This window comes from Oncorhynchus nerka, linkage group LG25 (assembly GCF_034236695.1).
Source record: "Oncorhynchus nerka isolate Pitt River linkage group LG25, Oner_Uvic_2.0, whole genome shotgun sequence".
In the NCBI taxonomy this organism is placed as follows: Eukaryota; Metazoa; Chordata; class Actinopteri; order Salmoniformes; family Salmonidae; genus Oncorhynchus; species Oncorhynchus nerka.
In genome coordinates this window covers 15,594,943-15,619,756 of record NC_088420.1, presented here as the reverse complement: position 1 = coordinate 15,619,756, position 24,814 = coordinate 15,594,943, and positions in this window count along the sequence as shown.

The window sequence follows — 24,814 nt, the reverse complement described above, 5'->3', positions numbered from 1 at the left end:
TCCTGTGCCCTTGCTACAGTAGTGTACACTACATTTACAGTGCTGAGGTATATAACAACACTTTATCCTGTGCCCTTGCTACAGTAGTGTACACTACATTTACAGTGCTGAGGTATATAACAACACTTTATCATGTGCACTTGCTACAGTAGTGTACACTACATTTACAGTGATGAGGTATATAACAACACTTTATCATGTGCCCTTGCTACAGTAGTGTACACTACATTTACAGTGCTGAGGTATATAACAACACTATCCTGTGCCCTTGCTACAGTAGTGTACACTACATTTACAGTGCTGAGGTATATAACAACACTATCCTGTGCCCTTGCTACAGTAGTGTACACTACATTTATAGTGCTGAGGTATATAATAACACTATCCTGTGCCCTTGCTACAGTAGTGTACACTACATTTATAGTGCTGAGGTATATAATAACACTATCCTGTGCCCTTGCTACAGTAGTGTACACTACATTTACAGTGCTGAGGGTATATATTAACACTTTATCCTGTGCCCTTGCTACAGTAGTGTACACTACATTTACAGTGTTGAGGTATATAACAACACTTTATCCTGTGCCCTTGCTACAGTAGTGTACACTACATTTACAGTGCTGAGGTATATAACAACACTATCCTGTGCCCTTGCTACAGTAGTGTACACTACATTTACAGTGCTGAAGTATATAACAACACTATCCTGTGCCCTTGCTACAGTAGTGTACACTACATTTACAGTGCTGAGGTATATATTAACACTTTATCCTGTGCCCTTGCTACAGTAGTGTACACTACATTTACAGTGCTGAGGTATATAACAACACTTTATCATGTGCACTTGCTACAGTAGTGTACACTACATTTACAGTGCTGAGGTATATAACAACACTTTATCATGTGCCCTTGCTACAGTAGTGTACACTACATTTACAGTGCTGAGGTATATAACAACACTATCCTGTGCCCTTGCTACAGTAGTGTACACTACATTTACAGTGCTGAGGTATATAACAACACTTTATCATGTGCCCTTGCTACAGTAGTGTACACTACATTTACAGTGCTGAGGTATATAATAACACTATCCTGTCCCTTGCTACAGTGGTGTACACTACATTTACAGTGTTGAGGTATATAACAACACTATCCTGTGCCCTTGCTACAGTAGTGTACACTACATTTACAGTGCTGAGGTATATAACAACACTTTATCCTGTGCCCTTGCTACAGTAGTGTGCACTATTTACAGTGCTGAGGTATATAATAACACTTTATCATGTGCACTTGCTACAGTAGTGTACACTACATTTACAGTGCTGAGGTATATAACAACACTTTATCATGTGCCCTTGCTACAGTAGTGTACACTACATTTACAGTGCTGAGGTATATAACAACACTATCCTGTGCCCTTGCTACAGTAGTGTACACTACATTTACAGTGCTGAGGTATATAACAACACTTTATCCTGTGCCCTTCCTACAGTAGTGTACACTACATTTACAGTGCTGAGGTATATAACACTATCCTGTGCACTTGCTACAGTAGTGTACACTACATTTACAGTGCTTATATAACAACACTTTATCATGTGCCCTTGCTACAGTAGTGTACACTACATTTACAGTGCTGAGGTATATAACAACACTATCCTGTGCCCTTGCTACAGTAGTGTACACTACATTTACAGTGCTGAGGTATATAATAACACTTTATCCTGTGCCCTTCCTACAGTAGTGTACACTACATTTACAGTGCTGAGGTATATAACAACACTATCCTGTGCACTTGCTACAGTAGTGTACACTACATTTACAGTGCTGAGGTATATAACAACACTTTATCATTTACTACAGTAGTGTACACTACATTTACAGTGCTGAGGTATATAATAACACTATCCTGTGCACTTGCTACAGTAGTGTACACTACATTTACAGTGCTGAGGTATATAATAACACTTTATCCTGTGCCCTTGCTACAGTAGTGTACACTACATTTACAGTGCTGAGGTATATAACAACACTATCCTGTGCCCTTGCTACAGTAGTGTACACTACATTTACAGTGCTGAGGTATATAACAACACATTATCCTGTGCCCTTGCTACAGTAGTGTACACTACATTTACAGTGCTGAGGTATATAACAACACTTTATCCTGTGCCCTTGCTACAGTAGTGTACACTACATTTACAGTGCTGAGGTATATAATAACACTATCCTGTGCCCTTGCTACAGTAGTGTACACTACATTTACAGTGCTGAGGTATATAATAACACTATCCTGTGCCCTTGCTACAGTAGTGTACACTACATTTACAGTGCTGAGGTATATAATAACACTATCCTGTGCCCTTGCTACAGTAGTGTACACTACATTTACAGTGCTGAGGTATATATTAACACTTTATCCTGTGCCCTTGCTACAGTAGTGTACACTACATTTACAGTGTTGAGGTATATAACAACACTTTATCCTGTGCCCTTGCTACAGTAGTGTACACTACATTTACAGTGCTGAGGTATATAACAACACTATCCTGTGCCCTTGCTACAGTAGTGTACACTACATTTACAGTGCTGAGGTATATAACAACACTATCCTGTGCCCTTGCTACAGTAGTGTACACTACATTTACAGTGCTGAGGTATATATTAACACTTTATCCTGTGCCCTTGCTACAGTAGTGTACACTACATTTACAGTGCTGAGGTATATAACAACACTTTATCATGTGCACTTGCTACAGTAGTGTACACTACATTTACAGTGCTGAGGTATATAACAACACTTTATCATGTGCCCTTGCTACAGTAGTGTACACTACATTTACAGTGCTGAGGTATATAACAACACTATCCTGTGCCCTTGCTACAGTAGTGTACACTACATTTACAGTGCTGAGGTATATAACAACACTTTATCATGTGCCCTTGCTACAGTAGTGTACACTACATTTACAGTGCTGAGGTATATAATAACACTATCCTGTGCCCTTGCTACAGTGGTGTACACTACATTTATAGTGCTGAGGTATATAATAACACTATCCTGTGCCCTTGCTACAGTAGTGTACACTACATTTACAGTGCTGAGGTATATATTAACACTTTATCCTGTGCCCTTGCTACAGTAGTGTACACTACATTTACAGTGTTGAGGTATATAACAACACTTTATCCTGTGCCCTTGCTACAGTAGTGTACACTACATTTACAGTGCTGAGGTATATAACAACACTATCCTGTGCCCTTGCTACAGTAGTGTACACTACATTTACAGTGCTGAAGTATATAACAACACTATCCTGTGCCCTTGCTACAGTAGTGTACACTACATTTACAGTGCTGAGGTATATATTAACACTTTATCCTGTGCCCTTGCTACAGTAGTGTACACTACATTTACAGTGCTGAGGTATATAACAACACTTTATCATGTGCACTTGCTACAGTAGTGTACACTACATTTACAGTGCTGAGGTATATAACAACACTTTATCATGTGCTTGCTACAGTAGTGTACACTACATTTACAGTGCTGAGGTATATAACAACACTATCCTGTGCCCTTGCTACAGTAGTGTACACTACATTTACAGTGCTGAGGTATATAACAACACTTTATCATGTGCCCTTGCTACAGTAGTGTACACTACATTTACAGTGCTGAGGTATATAATAACACTATCCTGTGCCCTTGCTACAGTGGTGTACACTACATTTACAGTGTTGAGGTATATAACAACACTTTATCCTGTGCCCTTGCTACAGTAGTGTACACTACATTTACAGTGCTGAGGTATATAACAACACTTTATCCTGTGCCCTTGCTCAGTAGTGCACTACATTTACAGTGCTGAGTATATAACAACACTACATGTGCACTTGCTACAGTAGTGTACACTACATTTACAGTGCTGAGGTATATAACAACACTTTATCATGTGCCCTTGCTACAGTAGTGTACACTACATTTACAGTGCAGAGGTATATAACAACACTTTATCCTGTGCCCTTGCTACAGTAGTGTACACTACATTTACAGTGCTGAGGTATATAACAACACTTTATCCTGTGCCCTTCCTACAGTAGTGTACACTACATTTACAGTGCTGAGGTATATAACACTATCCTGTGCCCTTGCTACAGTAGTGTACACTACATTTACAGTGCTGAGGTATATAACAACACTTTATCATGTGCCCTTGCTACAGTAGTGTACACTACATTTACAGTGCTGAGGTATATAACAACACTATCCTGTGCCCTTGCTACAGTAGTGTACACTACATTTACAGTGCTGAGGTATATAACACACTATCCTGTGCCCTTGCTACAGTAGTGTACACTACATTTACAGTGCTGAGGTATATAACAACTATCCTGTGCACTTGCTACAGTAGTGTACACTACATTTACAGTGCTGAGGTATATAACAACACTTTATCCTGTGCCCTTGCTACAGTAGTGTACACTACATTTACAGTGCTGAGGTATATAACAACACTTTATCCTGTGCCTTGCTACAGTAGTGTACACTACATTTACAGTGCTGAGGTATATAACAACACTTTATCCTGTGCCCTTGCTACAGTAGTGTACACTACATTTACAGTGCTGAGGTATATAACAACACTATCCTGTGACCTTGCTACAGTAGTGTACACTACATTTACAGTGCTGAGGTATATAACAACACATTATCCTGTGCCCTTGCTACAGTAGTGTACACTACATTTACAGTGCTGAGGTATATAACAACACTTTATCCTGTGCCCTTGATACAGTAGTGTACACTACATTTACAGTGCTGAGGTATATACCAACACTATCCTGTGCCCTTTGCTACAGTAGTGTACACTACATTTATAGTGCTGAGGTATATAATAACACTATCCTGTGCCCTTGCTACAGTAGTGTACACTACATTTATAGTGCTGAGGTATATAATAACACTATCCTGTGCCCTTGCTACAGTAGTGTACACTACATTTACAGTGCTGAGGTATATATTAACACTTTATCCTGTGCCCTTGCTACAGTAGTGTACACTACATTTACAGTGTTGAGGTATATAACAACACTTTATCCTGTGCCCTTGCTACAGTAGTGTACACTACATTTACAGTGCTGAGGTATATAACAACACTATCCTGTGCCCTTGCTACAGTAGTGTACACTACATTTACAGTGCTGAAGTATATAACAACACTATCCTGTGCCCTTGCTACAGTAGTGTACACTACATTTACAGTGCTGAGGTATATATTAACACTTTATCCTGTGCCCTTGCTACAGTAGTGTACACTACATTTACAGTGCTGAGGTATATAACAACACTTTATCATGTGCACTTGCTACAGTAGTGTACACTACATTTACAGTGCTGAGGTATATAACAACACTTTATCATGTGCCCTTGCTACAGTAGTGTACACTACATTTACAGTGCTGAGGTATATAACAACACTATCCTGTGCCCTTTTGCTACAGTAGTGTACACTACATTTACAGTGCTGAGGTATATAACAACACTTTATCCTGTGCCCTTGCTACAGTAGTGTACACTACATTTACAGTGCTGAGGTATATAACAACACTATCCTGTGCCCTTGCTACAGTAGTGTACACTACATTTACAGTGCTGAGGTATATAAACACTATCCTGTGCCCTTGCTACAGTAGTGTACCTTACATTTACAGTGCTGAGGTATATAACAACACTTTATCCTGTGCCCTTGCTACAGTAGTGTACACTACATTTACAGTGCTGAGGTATATAACAACACTTTATCATGTGCACTTGCTACAGTAGTGTACACTACATTTACAGTGCTGAGGTATATAACAACACTTTATCATGTGCCCTTGCTACAGTAGTGTACACTACATTTACAGTGCTGAGGTATATAACAACACTATCCTGTGCCCTTGCTACAGTAGTGTACACTACATTTACAGTGCTGAGGTATATAACAACACTTTATCATGTAGTGTACCTACATTGCTATATAACAACACTATCATGTGCCCTTGCTACAGTAGTGTACACTACATTTACAGTGCTGAGGTATATAATAACACTATCCTGTGCCCTTGCTACAGTAGTGTACACTACATTTACAGTGCTGAGGTATATATCAACACTATCCTGTGCCCTTGCTACAGTAGTGTACACTACATTTACAGTGCTGAGGTATATAACAACACTTTATCCTGTGCCCTTGCTACAGTAGTGTACACTACATTTACAGTGCTGAGGTATATAACAACACTTTATCATGTGCCCTTGCTACAGTAGTGTACACTACATTTACAGTGCTGAGGTATATAACAACACTATCCTGTGCCCTTGCTACAGTAGTGTACACTACATTTACAGTGCTGAGGTATATAACAACACTATCCTGTGCCCTTGCTACAGTAGTGTACACTACATTTACAGTGCTGAGGTATATAATAACACTATCCTGTGCCCTTGCTACAGTAGTGTACACTACATTTACAGTGCTGAGGTATATAATAACACTTTATCCTGTGCCCTTGCTACAGTAGTGTACACTACATTTACAGTGCTGAGGTATATAATAACACTTTATCCTGTGCCCTTGCTACAGTAGTGGACACTACATTTTCAGTGTTGAGGTATATAACAACACTATCCTGTGCCCTTGCTACAGTAGTGTACACTACATTTACAGTGCTGAGATATATAATAACACTATCCTGTGCACTTGCTACAGTAGTGTACCACTATCCTGTGCCCTTGCACAGTAGTGTACACTACATTTACAGTGCTGAGGTATATAATAACACTATCCTGTGCACTTGCTACAGTAGTGTACACTACATTTACAGTGCTGAGGTATATAACAACACTATCCTGTGCCCTTGCTACAGTAGTGTACACTACATTTACAGTGCTGAGGTATATAACAACACTTTATCCTGTGCCCTTGCTACAGTAGTGTACACTACATCTACAGTGCTGAGGTATATAACAACACTATCCTGTGCCCTTGCTACAGTAGTGTACACTACATTTACAGTGCTGAGGTATATACCAACACTATCCTGTGCCCTTGCTACAGTAGTGTACACTACATTTACAGTGCTGAGGTATATAATAACACTATCCTGTGCCCTTGCTACAGTAGTGTACACTACATTTACAGTGCTGAGGTATATAACAACACTATCCTGTGCCCTTGCTACAGTAGTGTACACTACATTTACAGTGCTGAGGTATATAACAACACTATCCTGTGCCCTTGCTACAGTAGTGTACACTACATTTACAGTGTTGAGGTATATAACAACACTATCCTGTGCCCTTGCTACAGTAGTGTACACTACATTTACAGTGCTGAGGTATATAACAACACTTTATCCTGTGCCCTTCCTACAGTAGTGTACACTACATTTACAGTGCTGAGGTATATAACAACACTTTATCATGTGCCCTTGCTACAGTAGTGTACACTACATTTACAGTGCTGAGGTATATAACAACACTTTATCCTGTGCCCTTGCTACAGTAGTGTACACTACATTTACAGTGCTGAGGTATATAACAACACTTTATCATGTGCCCTTGCTACAGTAGTGTACACTACATTTACAGTGCTGAGGTATATAATAACACTATCCTGTGCCCTTGCTACAGTGGTGTACACTACATTTACAGTGCTGAGGTATATAACAACACTTTATCATGTGCCCTTGCTACAGTAGTGTACACTACATTTACAGTGCTGAGGTATATAACAACACTATCCTGTGCCCTTGCTACAGTAGTGTACACTACATTTACAGTGCTGAGGTATATAATAACACTATCCTGTGCCCTTGCTACAGTAGTGTACACTACATTTACAGTGCTGAGGTATATAATAACCTATCCTGTGCCCTTGCTACAGTAGTGTACACTACATTTACAGTGCTGAGGTATATAATAACACTTTATCCTGTGCCCTTGCTACAGTAGTGTACACTACATTTACAGTGCTGAGGTATATAATAACACTTTATCCTGTGCCCTTGCTACAGTAGTGGACACTACATTTACAGTGCTGAGGTATATAACAACACTATCCTGTGCCCTTGCTACAGTAGTGTACACTACATTTACAGTGCTGAGATATATAATAACACTATCCTGTGCACTTGCTACAGTAGTGTACACTACATTTACAGTGCTGAGGTATATAACAACATCCTGTGCCCCTTGCTACAGTATCACTACATTTACAGTGCTGAGGTATATAATAACCCTATCCTGTGCACTTGCTACAGTAGTGTACACTACATTTACAGTGCTGAGGTATATAACAACACTATCCTGTGCCCTTGCTACAGTAGTGTACACTACATTTACAGTGCTGAGGTATATAACAACACTTTATCCTGTGCCCTTGCTACAGTAGTGTACACTACATTTACAGTGCTGAGGTATATAACAACACTATCCTGTGCCCTTGCTACAGTAGTGTACACTACATTTACAGTGCTGAGGTATATAACAACACATTATCCTGTGCCCTTGCTACAGTAGTGTACACTACATTTACAGTGCTGAGGTATATAACAACACTTTATCCTGTGCCCTTGATACAGTAGTGTACACTACATTTACAGTGCTGAGGTATATACCAACACTATCCTGTGCCCTTGCTACAGTAGTGTACACTACATTTACAGTGCTGAGGTATATAATAACACTATCCTGTGCCCTTGCCACAGTAGTGTACACTACATTTACAGTGCTGAGGTATATAATAACACTATCATGTGCCCTTGCTACAGTAGTGTACACTACATTTACAGTGCTGAGGTATATAACAACACTATCCTGTGCCCTTGCTACAGTAGTGTACACTACATTTACAGTATTGAGGTATATAACAACACTATCCTGTGCCCTTGCTACAGTAGTGTACACTACATTTACAGTGCTGAGGTATATAACAACACTTTATCCTGTGCCCTTCCTACAGTAGTGTACACTACATTTACAGTGCTGAGGTATATAACAACACTATCCTGTGCACTTGCTACAGTAGTGTACACTACATTTACAGTGCTGAGGTATATAACAACACTTTATCCTGTGCCCTTGCTACAGTAGTGTACACAACAGTGCTGAGGTATATAACAACACTTTATCATGTGCCCTTGCTACAGTAGTGTACACTACATTTACAGTGCTGAGGTATATAACAACACTATCCTGTGTCCTTGCTACAGTAGTGTACACTACATTTACAGTGCTGAGGTATATAACAACACTATCATGTGCCCTTGCTACAGTAGTGTACACTACATTTACAGTGCTGAGGTATATAATAACACTATCCTGTGCACTTGCTACAGTAGTGTACACTACATTTACAGTGTTGAGGTATATAACAACACTATCCTGTGCCCTTGCTACAGTAGTGTACACTACATTTACAGTGCTGAGGTATATAACAACACTTTATCCTGTGCCCTTGCTACAGTAGTGTACACTACATTTACAGTGCTGAGGTATATAACAACACTTTATCCTGTGCCCTTGCTACAGTAGTGTACACTACATTTACAGTGCTGAGGTATATAATAACACTATCCTGTGCCCTTGCTACAGTAGTGTACACTACATTTACAGTGCTGAGGTATATAACAACACTATCCTGTGCCCTTGCCACAGTAGTGTACACTACATTTACAGTGCTGAGGTATATAATAACACTATCATGTGCCCTTGCTACAGTAGTGTACACTACATTTACAGTGCTGAGGTATATAACAACACTATCCTGTGCCCTTGCTACAGTAGTGTACACTACATTTACAGTGCTGAGGTATATAATAACACTATCCTGTGCCCTTGCTACAGTAGTGTACACTACATTTACAGTGCTGAGGTATATATCAACACTATCCTGTGCCCTTGCTACAGTAGTGTACACTACATTTACAGTGCTGAGGTATATAACAACACTTTATCCTGTGCCCTTGCTACAGTAGTGTACACTACATTTACAGTGCTGATGTATATAACAACACTTTATCATGTGCACTTGCTACAGTAGTGTACACTACATTTACAGTGCTGAGGTATATAACAACACTTTATCATGTGCCCTTGCTACAGTAGTGTACACTACATTTACAGTGCTGAGGTATATAACAACACTATCCTGTTCCCTTTGCTACAGTAGTGTACACTACATTTACAGTGCTGAGGTATATAACAACACTTTATCCTGTGCCCTTGCTACAGTAGTGTACACTACATTTACAGTGCTGAGGTATATAACAACACTTTATCCTGTGCCCTTGCTACAGTAGTGTAGTGTGAGGTATATAACAACACTATCCTGTGCCCTTGCTACAGTTTACATTTACAGTGCTGAGGTATATAATAACACTTTATCCTGTGCCCTTGCTACAGTAGTGGACACTACATTTCCAGTGTTGAGGTATATAACAACACTATCCTGTGCCCTTGCTACAGTAGTGTACACTACATTTACAGTGCTGAGGTATATAATAACACTATCCTGTGCCTTGCTACAGTAGTGTACACTACATTTACAGTGCTGAGGTATATAACAACACTATCCTTTACAGTAGTGTGACTACATTTACAGTGCTGAGGTATATAATAACACTTTATCCTGTGCACTTGCTACAGTAGTGTACACTACATTTACAGTGCTGAGGTATATAACAACACTATCCTGTGCCCTTGCTACAGTAGTGTACACTACATTTACAGTGCTGAGGTATATAACAACACTTTATCCTGTGCCCTTGCTACAGTAGTGTACACACATCTACATGCTGAGGTATAGTGCTGAGGTGTATATACAGTGCTGAACACACATTATCCTGTGCCCTTGCTACAGTAGTGTACACTACATTTACAGTGCTGAGGTATATAACAACACTTTATCCTGTGCACTTGCTACAGTAGTGTACACTACATTTACAGTGCTGAGGTATATACCAACACTATCCTGTGCCCTTGCTACAGTAGTGTACACTACATTTACAGTGCTGAGGTATATATAACACTATCCTGTGCCCTTGCTACAGTAGTGTACACTACATTTACAGTGCTGAGGTATATAACAACACTATCATGTGCCCTTGCTACAGTAGTGTACACTACATTTACAGTGCTGAGGTGCCCTTGCTACAGTAGTGTACACTACATTTACAGTGTTGAGGTATATAACAACTATCCTGTGCCCTTGCTACAGTAGTGTACACTACATTTACAGTGCTGAGGTATATAACAACACTTTATCCTGTGCCCTTCCTACAGTAGTGTACACTACATTTACAGTGCTGAGGTATATAACAACACTATCCTGTGCACTTGCTACAGTAGTGTACACTACATTTACAGTGCTGAGGTATATAACAACACTTTATCATGTGCCCTTGCTACAGTAGTGTACACTACATTTACAGTGCTGAGGTATATAACAACACTATCCTGTGCCCTTGCTACAGTAGTGTACACTACATTTACAGTGCTGAGGTATAACAACACTTTATCCTGTGCCCTTGCTACAGTAGTGTACATTTACAGTGCTGAGGTATATACAACACTTTATCATGTGCCCTTGCTACAGTAGTGTACACTACATTTACAGTGCTGAGGTATAACAACACTTTATCCTGTGCCCTTGCTACAGTAGTGTACACTACATTTACAGTGCTGAGGTATATAACAACACTATCATGTGCCCTTGCTACAGTAGTGTACACTACATTTACAGTGCTGAGGTATATAATAACACTATCCTGTGCCCTTGCTACAGTAGTGTACACTACATTTACAGTGCTGAGGTATATAACAACACTATCCTGTGCCCTTGCTACAGTAGTGTACACTACATTTACAGTGCTGAGGTATATAACACACATTATCCTGTGCCCTTGCTACAGTAGTGTACACTACATTTACAGTGCTGAGGTATATAATAACACTTTATCCTGTGCCCTTGCTACAGTAGTGTACACTACATTTACAGTGCTGAGGTATATACCAACACTATCCTGTGCCCTTGCTACAGTAGTGTGCATACATTTACAGTGCTGAGGTATATACAACACTTTATCCTGTGCCCTTGCTACAGTAGTGTACACTACATTTACAGTGCTGAGGTATATAATAACACTATCATGTGCCCTTGCTACAGTAGTGTACACTACATTTACAGTGCTGAGGTATATAACAACACTATCCTGTGCCCTTGCTACAGTAGTGTAAACTACATTTACAGTGCTGAGGTATATAATAACACTATCCTGTGCCCTTGCTACAGTGGTGTACACTACATTTACAGTGTTGAGGTATATATCAACACTATCCTGTGCCCTTGCTACAGTAGTGTACACTACATTTACAGTGCTGAGGTATATAACAACACTTTATCCTGTGCCCTTGCTACAGTAGTGTACACTACATTTACAGTGCTGATGTATATAACAACACTTTATCATGTGCACTTGCTACAGTAGTGTACACTACATTTACAGTGCTGAGGTATATAACAACACTTTATCATGTGCCCTTGCTACAGTAGTGTACACTACATTTACAGTGCTGAGGTATATAACAACACTATCCTGTTCCCTTGCTACAGTAGTGTACACTACATTTACAGTGCTGAGGTATATAACAACACTTTATCCTGTGCCCTTGCTACAGTAGTGTACTACATTTACAGTGCTGAGGTATATAACAACACTTTATCATGTGCCCTTGCTACAGTAGTGTACACTACATTTACAGTGCTGAGGTATATAACAACACTATCCTGTGCCCTTGCTACAGTAGTGTACACTACATTTATAGTGCTGAGGTATATAATAACACTATCCTGTGCCCTTGCTACAGTAGTGTGCACTACATTTACAGTGCTGAGGTATATAATAACACTATCCTGTGCCCTTGCTACAGTAGTGTACACTACATTTACAGTGCTGAGGTATATAACAACACTTTATCCTGTGCCCTTGCTACAGTAGTGTACACTACATTTACAGTGCTGAGGTATATAACAACACTTTATCATGTGCACTTGCTACAGTAGTGTACACTACATTTACAGTGATGAGGTATATAACAACACTTTATCATGTGCCCTTGCTACAGTAGTGTACACTACATTTACAGTGCTGAGGTATATAACAACACACTTTATCCTGTGCCCTTGCTACAGTAGTGTACACTACATTTACAGTGCTGAGGTATATAACAACACTATCATGTGCCCTTGCTACAGTAGTGTACACTACATTTACAGTGCTGAGGTATATAATAACACTATCCTGTGCCCTTGCTAGTGGTGTACACTACATTTACAGTGCTGAGGTATATAACAACACTTTATCATGTGCCCTTGCTACAGTAGTGTACACTACATTTACAGTGCTGAGGTATATAACAACACTATCCTGTGCCCTTGCTACAGTAGTGTACACTACATTTACAGTGCTGAGGTATATAACAACACTATCCTGTGCCCTTGCTACAGTAGTGTACACTACATTTACAGTGCTGAGGTATATAATAACCCTATCCTGTGCCCTTGCTACAGTAGTGTACACTACATTTACAGTGCTGAGGTATATAATAACACTTTATCCTGTGCCCTTGCTACAGTAGTGTACACTACATTTACAGTGCTGAGGTATATAATAACACTTTATCCTGTGCCCTTGCTACAGTAGTGGACACTACATTTCCAGTGTTGAGGTATATAACAACACTATCCTGTGCCCTTGCTACAGTAGTGTACACTACATTTACAGTGCTGAGGTATATAATAACACTATCCTGTGCCCTTGCTACAGTAGTGTACACTACATTTACAGTGCTGAGGTATATAACAACACTATCCTGTGCCCTTGCTACAGTAGTGTACACTACATTTACAGTGCTGAGGTATATAATAACCTATCCTGTGCACTTGCTACAGTAGTGTACACTACATTTACAGTGCTGAGGTATATAACAACACTATCCTGTGCCCTTGCTACAGTAGTGTACACTACATTTACAGTGCTGAGGTATATAACAACACTTTATCCTGTGCCCTTGCTACAGTAGTGTACACTACATCTACAGTGCTGAGGTATATAACAACACTATCCTGTGCCCTTGCTACAGTAGTGTACACTACATTTACAGTGCTGAGGTATATAACAACACTTTATCCTGTGCCCTTGCTACAGTAGTGTACACTACATTTACAGTGCTGAGGTATATAACAACACATTATCCTGTGCCCTTGCTACAGTAGTGTACACTACATTTACAGTGCTGAGGTATATAACAACACTTTATCCTGTGCCCTTGATACAGTAGTGTACACTACATTTACAGTGCTGAGGTATATAATAACACTTTATCCCTTGCTACAGTGTGTACACTACATTTACAGTGCTGAGGTATATAATAACACTATCCTGTGCCCTTGCCACAGTAGTGTACACTACATTTACAGTGCTGAGGTATATAACAACACTATCCTGTGCCCTTGCTACAGTAGTGTACACTACATTTACAGTGTTGAGGTATATAACAACACTATCCTGTGCCCTTGCTACAGTAGTGTACACTACATTTACAGTGCTGAGGTATATAACAACACTTTATCCTGTGCCCTTGCTACAGTAGTGTACACTACATTTACAGTGCTGAGGTATATAACAACACTATCCTGTGCACTTGCTACAGTAGTGTACACTACATTTACAGTGCTGAGGTATATAACAACACTTTATCATGTGCCCTTGCTACAGTAGTACACTAATTTACAGTGCTGAGGTATATCCTGTGCCCTTGCTACAGTAGTGTACACTACATTTACAGTGCTGAGGTATATAACAACACTTTATCCTGTGCCCTTGCTACAGTAGTGTACACTACATTTACAGTGCTGAGGTATATAACAACACTTTATCATGTGCCCTTGCTACAGTAGTGTACACTACATTTACAGTGCTGAGGTATATAACAACACTATCCTGTGCCCTTGCTACAGTAGTGTACACTACATTTACAGTGCTGAGGTATATAACAACACTATCCTGTGCCCTTGCTACAGTAGTGTACACTACATTTACAGTGCTGAGGTATATAATAACACTATCCTGTGCCCTTGCTACAGTAGTGTACACTACATTTACAGTGCTGAGGTATATAATAACACTATCATGTGCCCTTGCTACAGTAGTGTACACTACATTTACAGTGCTGAGGTATATAACAACACTATCCTGTGCCCTTGCTACAGTAGTGTACACTACATTTACAGTGCTGAGGTATATAACAACACTTTATCCTGTGCCCTTGCTACAGTAGTGTACACTACATTTACAGTGCTGAGGTATATAACAACACTATCCTGTGCCCTTGCTACAGTAGTGTACACTACATTTACAGTGCTGAGGTATATAATAACACTATCCTGTGCCCTTGCTACAGTAGTGTACACTACATTTACAGTGCTGAGGTATATAACAACATGTGCTTGCTATCCTGTGCCCTTGCTACAGTAGTGTACACTACATTTACAGTGCTGAGGTATATAATAACACTTTATCCTGTGCCCTTGCTACAGTAGTGTACACTACATTTACAGTGCTGAGGTATATATTAACACTTTATCCTGTGCCCTTGCTACAGTAGTGTACACTACATTTACAGTGCTGAGGTATATAATAACACTTTATCCTGTGCCCTTGCTACAGTAGTGTACACTACATTTACAGTGCTGAGGTATATAACAACACTATCCTGTGCCCTTGCTACAGTAGTGTACACTACATTTACAGTGCTGAGGTATATAATAACACTATCCTGTGCCCTTGCTACAGTAGTGTACACTACATTTACAGTGCTGAGGTATATAACAACACTATCCTGTGCCCTTGCTACAGTAGTGTACACTACATTTACAGTGCTGAGGTATATAACAACACTATCCTGTGCCCTTGCTACAGTAGTGTACACTACATTTATAGTGCTGAGGTATATAATAACACTATCCTGTGCCCTTGCTACAGTAGTGTACACTACATTTACAGTGTTGAGGTATATAACAACACTTTATCCTGTACCCTTGCTACAGTAGTGTACACTACATTTACAGTGCTGAGGTATATAACAACACTTTATCCTGTGCCCTTGCTACAGTAGTGTACACTACATTTACAGTGCTGAGGTATATAACAACACTTTATCCTGTGCCCTTGCTACAGTAGTGTACACTACATTTACAGTGCTGAGGTATATAACAACACTATCCTGTGCCCTTGCTACAGTAGTGTACACTACATTTACAGTGCTGAGGTATATAATAACACTATCCTGTGCCCTTGCTACAGTAGTGTACACTACATTTACAGTGCTGAGGTATATAATAACACTATCCTGTGCACTTGCTACAGTAGTGTACACTACATTTACAGTGCTGAGGTATATAACAACACTATCCTGTGCCCTTGCTACAGTAGTGTACACTACATTTACAGTGCTGAGGTATATAATAACACTATCCTGTGCCCTTGCTACAGTAGTGTACACTACATTTACAGTGTTGAGGTATATAACAACACTATCCTGTGCCCTTGCTACAGTAGTGTACACTACATTTACAGTGCTGAGGTATATAACAACACTTTATCCTGTGCCCTTGCTACAGTAGTGTACACTACATTTACAGTGCTGAGGTATATAACAACACTTTATCATGTGCACTTGCTACAGTAGTGTACACTACATTTACAGTGCTGAGGTATATAACAACACTTTATCATGTGCCCTTGCTACAGTAGTGTACACTACATTTACAGTGCTGAGGTATATAACAACACTATCCTGTTCCCTTGCTACAGTAGTGTACACTACATTTACAGTGCTGAGGTATATAACAACACTTTATCCTGTGCCCTTGCTACAGTAGTGTACACTACATTTACAGTGCTGAGGTATATAACAACACTTTATCATGTGCCCTTGCTACAGTAGTGTACACTACATTTACAGTGCTGAGGTATATAAAAACACTATCCTGTGCCCTTGCTACAGTAGTGTACACTACATTTATAGTGCTGAGGTATATAATAACACTATCCTGTGCCCTTGCTACAGTAGTGTGCACTACATTTACAGTGCTGAGGTATATAATAACACTATCCTGTGCCCTTGCTACAGTAGTGTACACTACATTTACAGTGCTGAGGTATATAACAACACTTTATCCTGTGCCCTTGCTACAGTAGTGTACACTACATTTACAGTGCTGAGGTATATAACAACACTTTATCATGTGCACTTGCTACAGTAGTGTACACTACATTTACAGTGATGAGGTATATAACAACACTTTATCATGTGCCCTTGCTACAGTAGTGTACACTACATTTACAGTGCTGAGGTATATAACAACACTATCCTGTGCCCTTGCTACAGTAGTGTACACTACATTTACAGTGCTGAGGTATATAACAACACTTTATCATGTGCCCTTGCTACAGTAGTGTACACTACATTTACAGTGCTGAGGTATATAATAACACTATCCTGTGCCCTTGCTACAGTGGTGTACACTACATTTACAGTGCTGAGGTATATAACAACACTTTATCCTGTGCCCTTGCTACAGTAGTGTACACTACATTTACAGTGCTGAGGTATATAACAACACTATCCTGTGCCCTTGCTACAGTAGTGTACACTACATTTACAGTGCTGAGGTATATAACAACACTATCCTGTGCCCTTGCTACAGTAGTGTACACTACATTTACAGTGCTGAGGTATATAACAACACTATCCTGTGCCCTTGCTACAGTAGTGTACACTACATTTACAGTGCTGAGGTATATAACAACACTTTATCCTGTGCCCTTGCTACAGTAGTGTACACTACATTTACAGTGCTGAGGTATATAATAACACTTTATCCTGTGCCCTTGCTACAGTAGTGGACACTACATTTCCAGTGTTGACATATAACAACACTATCCTGTGCCCTTGCTACAGGTGTACACTACATTTACAGTGCTGAGATATATAATAACACTTTATCCTGTGCACTTGCTACAGTAGTGTACACTACATTTACAGTGCTGAGGTATATAACAACACTATCCTGTGCCCTTGCTACAGTAGTGTACACTACATTTACAGTGCTGAGGTATATAATAACCTATCCTGTGCACTTGCTACAGTAGTGTACACTACATTTACAGTGCTGAGGTATATAACAACACTATCCTGTGCCCTTGCTACAGTAGTGTACACTACATTTACAGTGCTGAGGTATATAACAACACTTTATCCTGTGCCCTTGCTACAGTAGTGTACACTACATTTACAGTGCTGAGGTATATAACAACACTATCCTGTGCCCTTGCTACAGTAGTGTACACTTACATTTACAGTGCTGAGGTATAACAACACTTTATCCTGTGCCCTTGCTATAGTGTACACTACATTTACAGTGCTGAGGTATATAACAACACATTATCCTGTGCCCTTGCTACAGTAGTGTACACTACATTTACAGTGCTGAGGTATATAACAACACTTTATCCTGTGCCCTTGATACAGTAGTGTACACTACATTTACAGTGCTGAGGTATATACCAACACTATCCTGTGCCCTTGCTACAGTAGTGTACACTACATTTACAGTGCTGAGGTATATAATAACACTATCCTGTGCCCTTGCTACAGTAGTGTACACTACATTTACAGTGCTGAGGTATATAACAACACTATCCTGTGCCCTTGCTACAGTAGTGTACACTACATTTACAGTGTTGAGGTATATAACAACACTATCCTGTGCCCTTGCTACAGTAGTGTACACTACATTTACAGTGCTGAGGTATATAACAACACTTTATCCTGTGCCCTTCCTACAGTAGTGTACACTACATTTACAGTGCTGAGGTATATAACAACACTATCCTGTGCACTTGCTACAGTAGTGTACACTACATTTACAGTGCTGAGGTATATAACAACACTTTATCATGTGCCCTTGCTACAGTAGTGTACACTACATTTACAGTGCTGAGGTATATAACAACACTATCCTGTGCCCTTGCTACAGTAGTGTACACTACATTTACAGTGCTGAGGTTATAACAACACTTTATCCTGTGCCCTTGCTACAGTAGTGTACACTATTTAAGTGCTGAGGTATATAACAACACTTTATCATGTGCCCTTGCTACAGTAGTGTACACTACATTTACAGTGCTGAGGTATATAACAACACTATCCTGTGCCCTTGCTACAGTAGTGTACACTACATTTACAGTGCTGAGGTATATAACAACACTATCATGTGCCCTTGCTACAGTAGTGTACACTACATTTACAGTGCTGAGGTATATAATAACACTATCCTGTGCACTTGCTACAGTAGTGTACACTACATTTACAGTGTTGAGGTATATAACAACACTATCATGTGCCCTTGCTACAGTAGTGTACACTACATTTACAGTGCTGAGGTATATAACAACACATTATCCTGTGCCCTTGCTACAGTAGTGTACACTACATTTACAGTGCTGAGGTATATAACAACACTTTATCCTGTGCCCTTGATACAGTAGTGTACACTACATTTACAGTGCTGAGGTATATACCAACACTATCCTGTGCCCTTGCTACAGTAGTGTGCACTACATTTACAGTGCTGAGGTATATAATAACACTATCCTGTGCCCTTGCCACAGTAGTGTACACTACATTTACAGTGCTGAGGTATATAATAACACTATCATGTGCCCTTGCTACAGTAGTGTACACTACATTTACAGTGCTGAGGTATATAACAACACTATCCTGTGCCCTTGCTACAGTAGTGTACACTACATTTACAGTGCTGAGGTATATAACAACACTTTATCCTGTGCCCTTGCTACAGTAGTGTACACTACATTTACAGTGCTGAGGTATATAACAACACTTTATCATGTGCCCTTGCTACAGTAGTGTACACTACATTTACAGTGCTGAGGTATATAACAACACTATCCTGTGCCCTTGCTACAGTAGTGTACACTACATTTACAGTGCTGAGGTATATAACAACACTATCCTGTGCCCTTGCTACAGTAGTGTACACTACATTTACAGTGCTGAGGTATATAATAACACTATCCTGTGCACTTGCTACAGTAGTGTACACTACATTTACAGTGCTATATAACAACACTATCATGTGCCCTTGCTACAGTAGTGTACACTACATTTACAGTGCTGAGGTATATAACAACACTTATCCTGTGCCCTTGCTACAGTAGTGTACACTACATTTACAGTGCTGAGGTATATAACAACACTTTATCCTGTGCCCTTGATACAGTAGTGTACACTACATTTACAGTGCTGAGGTATATAATAACACTATCCTGTGCCCTTGCCACAGTAGTGTACACTACATTTACAGTGCTGAGGTATATAATAACACTATCCTGTGCCCTTGCTACAGTAGCGTACACTACATTTACAGTGCTGAGGTATATAATAACACTAACACAGTTATCCTGTGCCCTGTGCTACAGTAGTGTACACTACATTTACAGTGCTGAGGTATATAACAACACTTTATCCTGTGCCCTTGCTACAGTAGTGTACACTACATTTACAGTGCTGAGGTATATAACAACACTTTATCATGTGCCCTTGCTACAGTAGTGTACACTACATTTACAGTGCTGAGGTATATAACAACACTATCCTGTGCCCTTGCTACAGTAGTGTACACTACATTTACAGTGCTGAGGTATATAACAACACTATCCTGTGCCCTTGCTACAGTAGTGTACACTACATTTACAGTGCTGAGGTATATAATAACACTATCCTGTGCACTTGCTACAGTAGTGTACACTACATTTACAGTGTTGAGGTATATAACAACACTATCATGTGCCCTTGCTACAGTAGTGTACACTACATTTACAGTGCTGAGGTATATAACAACACATTATCCTGTGCCCTTGCTACAGTAGTGTACACTACATTTACAGTGCTGAGGTATATAACAACACTTTATCCTGTGCCCTTGATACAGTAGTGTACACTACATTTACAGTGCTGAGGTATATAACAACACTATCCTGTGCCCTTGCTACAGTAGTGTGCTACATTTACAGTGCTGAGTATATAATAACACTATCCTGTGCCCTTGCCACAGTAGTGTACACTACATTTACAGTGCTGAGGTATATAATAACACTATCATGTTCCCTTGCTACAGTAGTGTACACTACATTTACAGTGCTGAGGTATATAACAACACTATCCTGTGCCCTTGCTACAGTAGTGTACACTACATTTACAGTGCTGAGGTATATAACAACACTTTATCCTGTGCCCTTGCTACAGTAGTGTACACTACATTTACAGTGCTGAGGTATATAACAACACTTTATCCTGTGCCCTTGCTACAGTAGTGTACACTACATTTACAGTGCTGAGGTATATAACAACACTATCCTGTGCCCTTGCTACAGTAGTGTACACTACATTTATAGTGCTGAGGTATATAATAACACTATCCTGTGCCCTTGCTACAGTAGTGTACACTACATTTACAGTGCTGAGGTATATAATAACACTATCCTGTGCCCTTGCTACAGTAGTGTACACTACATTTACAGTGCTGAGGTATATAACAACACTTTATCCTGTGCCCTTGCTACAGTAGTGTACACTACATTTACAGTGCTGAGGTATATAACAACACTTTATCATGTGCACTTGCTACAGTAGTGTACACTACATTTACAGTGATGAGGTATATAACAACACTTTATCATGTGCCCTTGCTACAGTAGTGTACACTACATTTACAGTGCTGAGGTATATAACAACACTATCCTGTGCCCTTGCTACAGTAGTGTACACTACATTTACAGTGCTGAGGTATATAACAACACTATCCTGTGCCCTTGCTACAGTAGTGTACACTACATTTATAGTGCTGAGGTATATAATAACACTATCCTGTGCCCTTGCTACAGTAGTGTACACTACATTTATAGTGCTGAGGTATATAATAACACTATCCTGTGCCCTTGCTACAGTAGTGTACACTACATTTACAGTGCTGAGGTATATATTAACACTTTATCCTGTGCCCTTGCTACAGTAGTGTACACTACATTTACAGTGTTGAGGTATATAACAACACTTTATCCTGTGCCCTTGCTACAGTAGTGTACACTACATTTACAGTGCTGAGGTATATAACAACACTATCCTGTGCCCTTGCTACAGTAGTGTACACTACATTTACAGTGCTGAAGTATATAACAACACTATCCTGTGCCCTTGCTACAGTAGTGTACACTACATTTACAGTGCTGAGGTATATATTAACACTTTATCCTGTGCCCTTGCTACAGTAGTGTACACTACATTTACAGTGCTGAGGTATATAACAACACTTTATCCTGTGCCCTTGCTACAGTAGTGTACACTACATTTACAGTGCTGAGGTATATAACAACACTTTATCATGTGCCCTTGCTACAGTAGTGTACACTACATTTACAGTGCTGAGGTATATAATAACACTATCCTGTGCCCTTGCTACAGTGGTGTACACTACATTTACAGTGCTGAGGTATATAACAACACTTTATCATGTGCCCTTGCTACAGTAGTGTACACTACATTTACAGTGCTGAGGTATATAACAACACTATCCTGTGCCCTTGCTACAGTAGTGTACACTACATTTACAGTGCTGAGGTATATAACAACACTATCCTGTGCCCTTGCTACAGTAGTGTACACTACATTTATAGTGCTGAGGTATATAATAACACTATCCTGTGCCCTTGCTACAGTAGTGTACACTACATTTACAGTGCTGAGGTATATATTAACACTTTATCCTGTGCCCTTGCTACAGTAGTGTACACTACATTTACAGTGCTGAGGTATATAACAACACTTTATCATGTGCACTTGCTACAGTAGTGTACACTACATTTACAGTGCTGAGGTATATAACAACACTTTATCATGTGCCCTTGCTACAGTAGTGTACACTACATTTACAGTGCTGAGGTATATAACAACACTATCCTGTGCCCTTGCTACAGTAGTGTACACTACATTTACAGTGCTGAGGTATATAACAACACTTTATCATGTACCCTTGCTACAGTAGTGTACACTACATTTACAGTGCTGAGGTATATAATAACACTATCCTGTGCCCTTGCTACAGTGGTGTACACTACATTTACAGTGCTGAGGTATATAATAACACTATCCTGTGCCCTTGCTACAGTAGTGTACACTACATTTACAGTGCTGAGGTATATAACAACACTATCCTGTGCCCTTGCTACAGTAGTGTACACTACATTTACAGTGTTGAGGTATATAACAACACTATCCTGTGCCCTTGCTACAGTAGTGTACACTGCATTTACAGTGCTGAGGTATATAACAACACTTTATCCTGTGCCCTTGCTACAGTAGTGTACACTACATTTACAGTGCTGAGGTATATAACAACACTTTATCATGTGCACTTGCTACAGTAGTGTACACTACATTTACAGTGCTGAGGTATATAACAACACTTTATCATGTGCCCTTGCTACAGTAGTGTACACTACATTTACAGTGATGAGGTATATAACAACACTATCCTGTGCCCTTGCTACAGTAGTGTACACTACATTTACAGTGCTGAGGTATATAACAACACTTTATCCTGTGCCCTTGCTACAGTAGTGTACACTACATTTACAGTGCTGAGGTATATAACAACACTTTATCATGTGCCCTTGCTACAGTAGTGTACACTACATTTATAGTGCTGAGGTATATAATAACACTATCCTGTGCCCTTGCTACAGTAGTGTGCACTACATTTACAGTGCTGAGGTATATAATAACATCCTGTGCCCTTGCTCAGTGTGCCTACATTTACAGTGCTGAGGTATATAACAACACTTTATCCTGTGCCCTTGCTACAGTAGTGTACACTACATTTACAGTGCTGAGGTATATAACAACACTTTATCATGTGCACTTGCTACAGTAGTGTACACTACATTTACAGTGCTGAGGTATATAACAACACTTTATCATGTGCCCTTGCTACAGTAGTGTACACTACATTTACAGTGCTGAGGTATATAACAACACTATCCTGTGCCCTTGCTACAGTAGTGTACACTACATTTACAGTGCTGAGGTATATAACAACACTATCCTGTGCCCTTGCTACAGTAGTGTACACTACATTTATAGTGCTGAGGTATATAATAACACTATCCTGTGCCCTTGCTACAGTAGTGTACACTACATTTATAGTGCTGATATTAATAACAGTGCCCTTGCTACAGTAGTGTACACTATTTACAGTGCTGAGGTATATATTAACACTTTATCCTGTGCCCTTGCTACAGTAGTGTACACTACATTTACAGTGCTGAGGTATATAACAACACTTTATCCTGTGCCCTTGCTACAGTAGTGTACACTACATTTACAGTGCTGAGGTATATAACAACACTATCCTGTGCCCTTGCTACAGTAGTGTACACTACATTTACAGTGCTGAAGTATATAACAACACTATCCTGTGCCCTTGCTACAGTAGTGTACACTACATTTACAGTGCTGAGGTATATAACAACACTTTATCCTGTGCCCTTGCTACAGTAGTGTACACTACATTTACAGTGCTGAGGTATATAACAACACTTTATCATGTGCACTTGCTACAGTAGT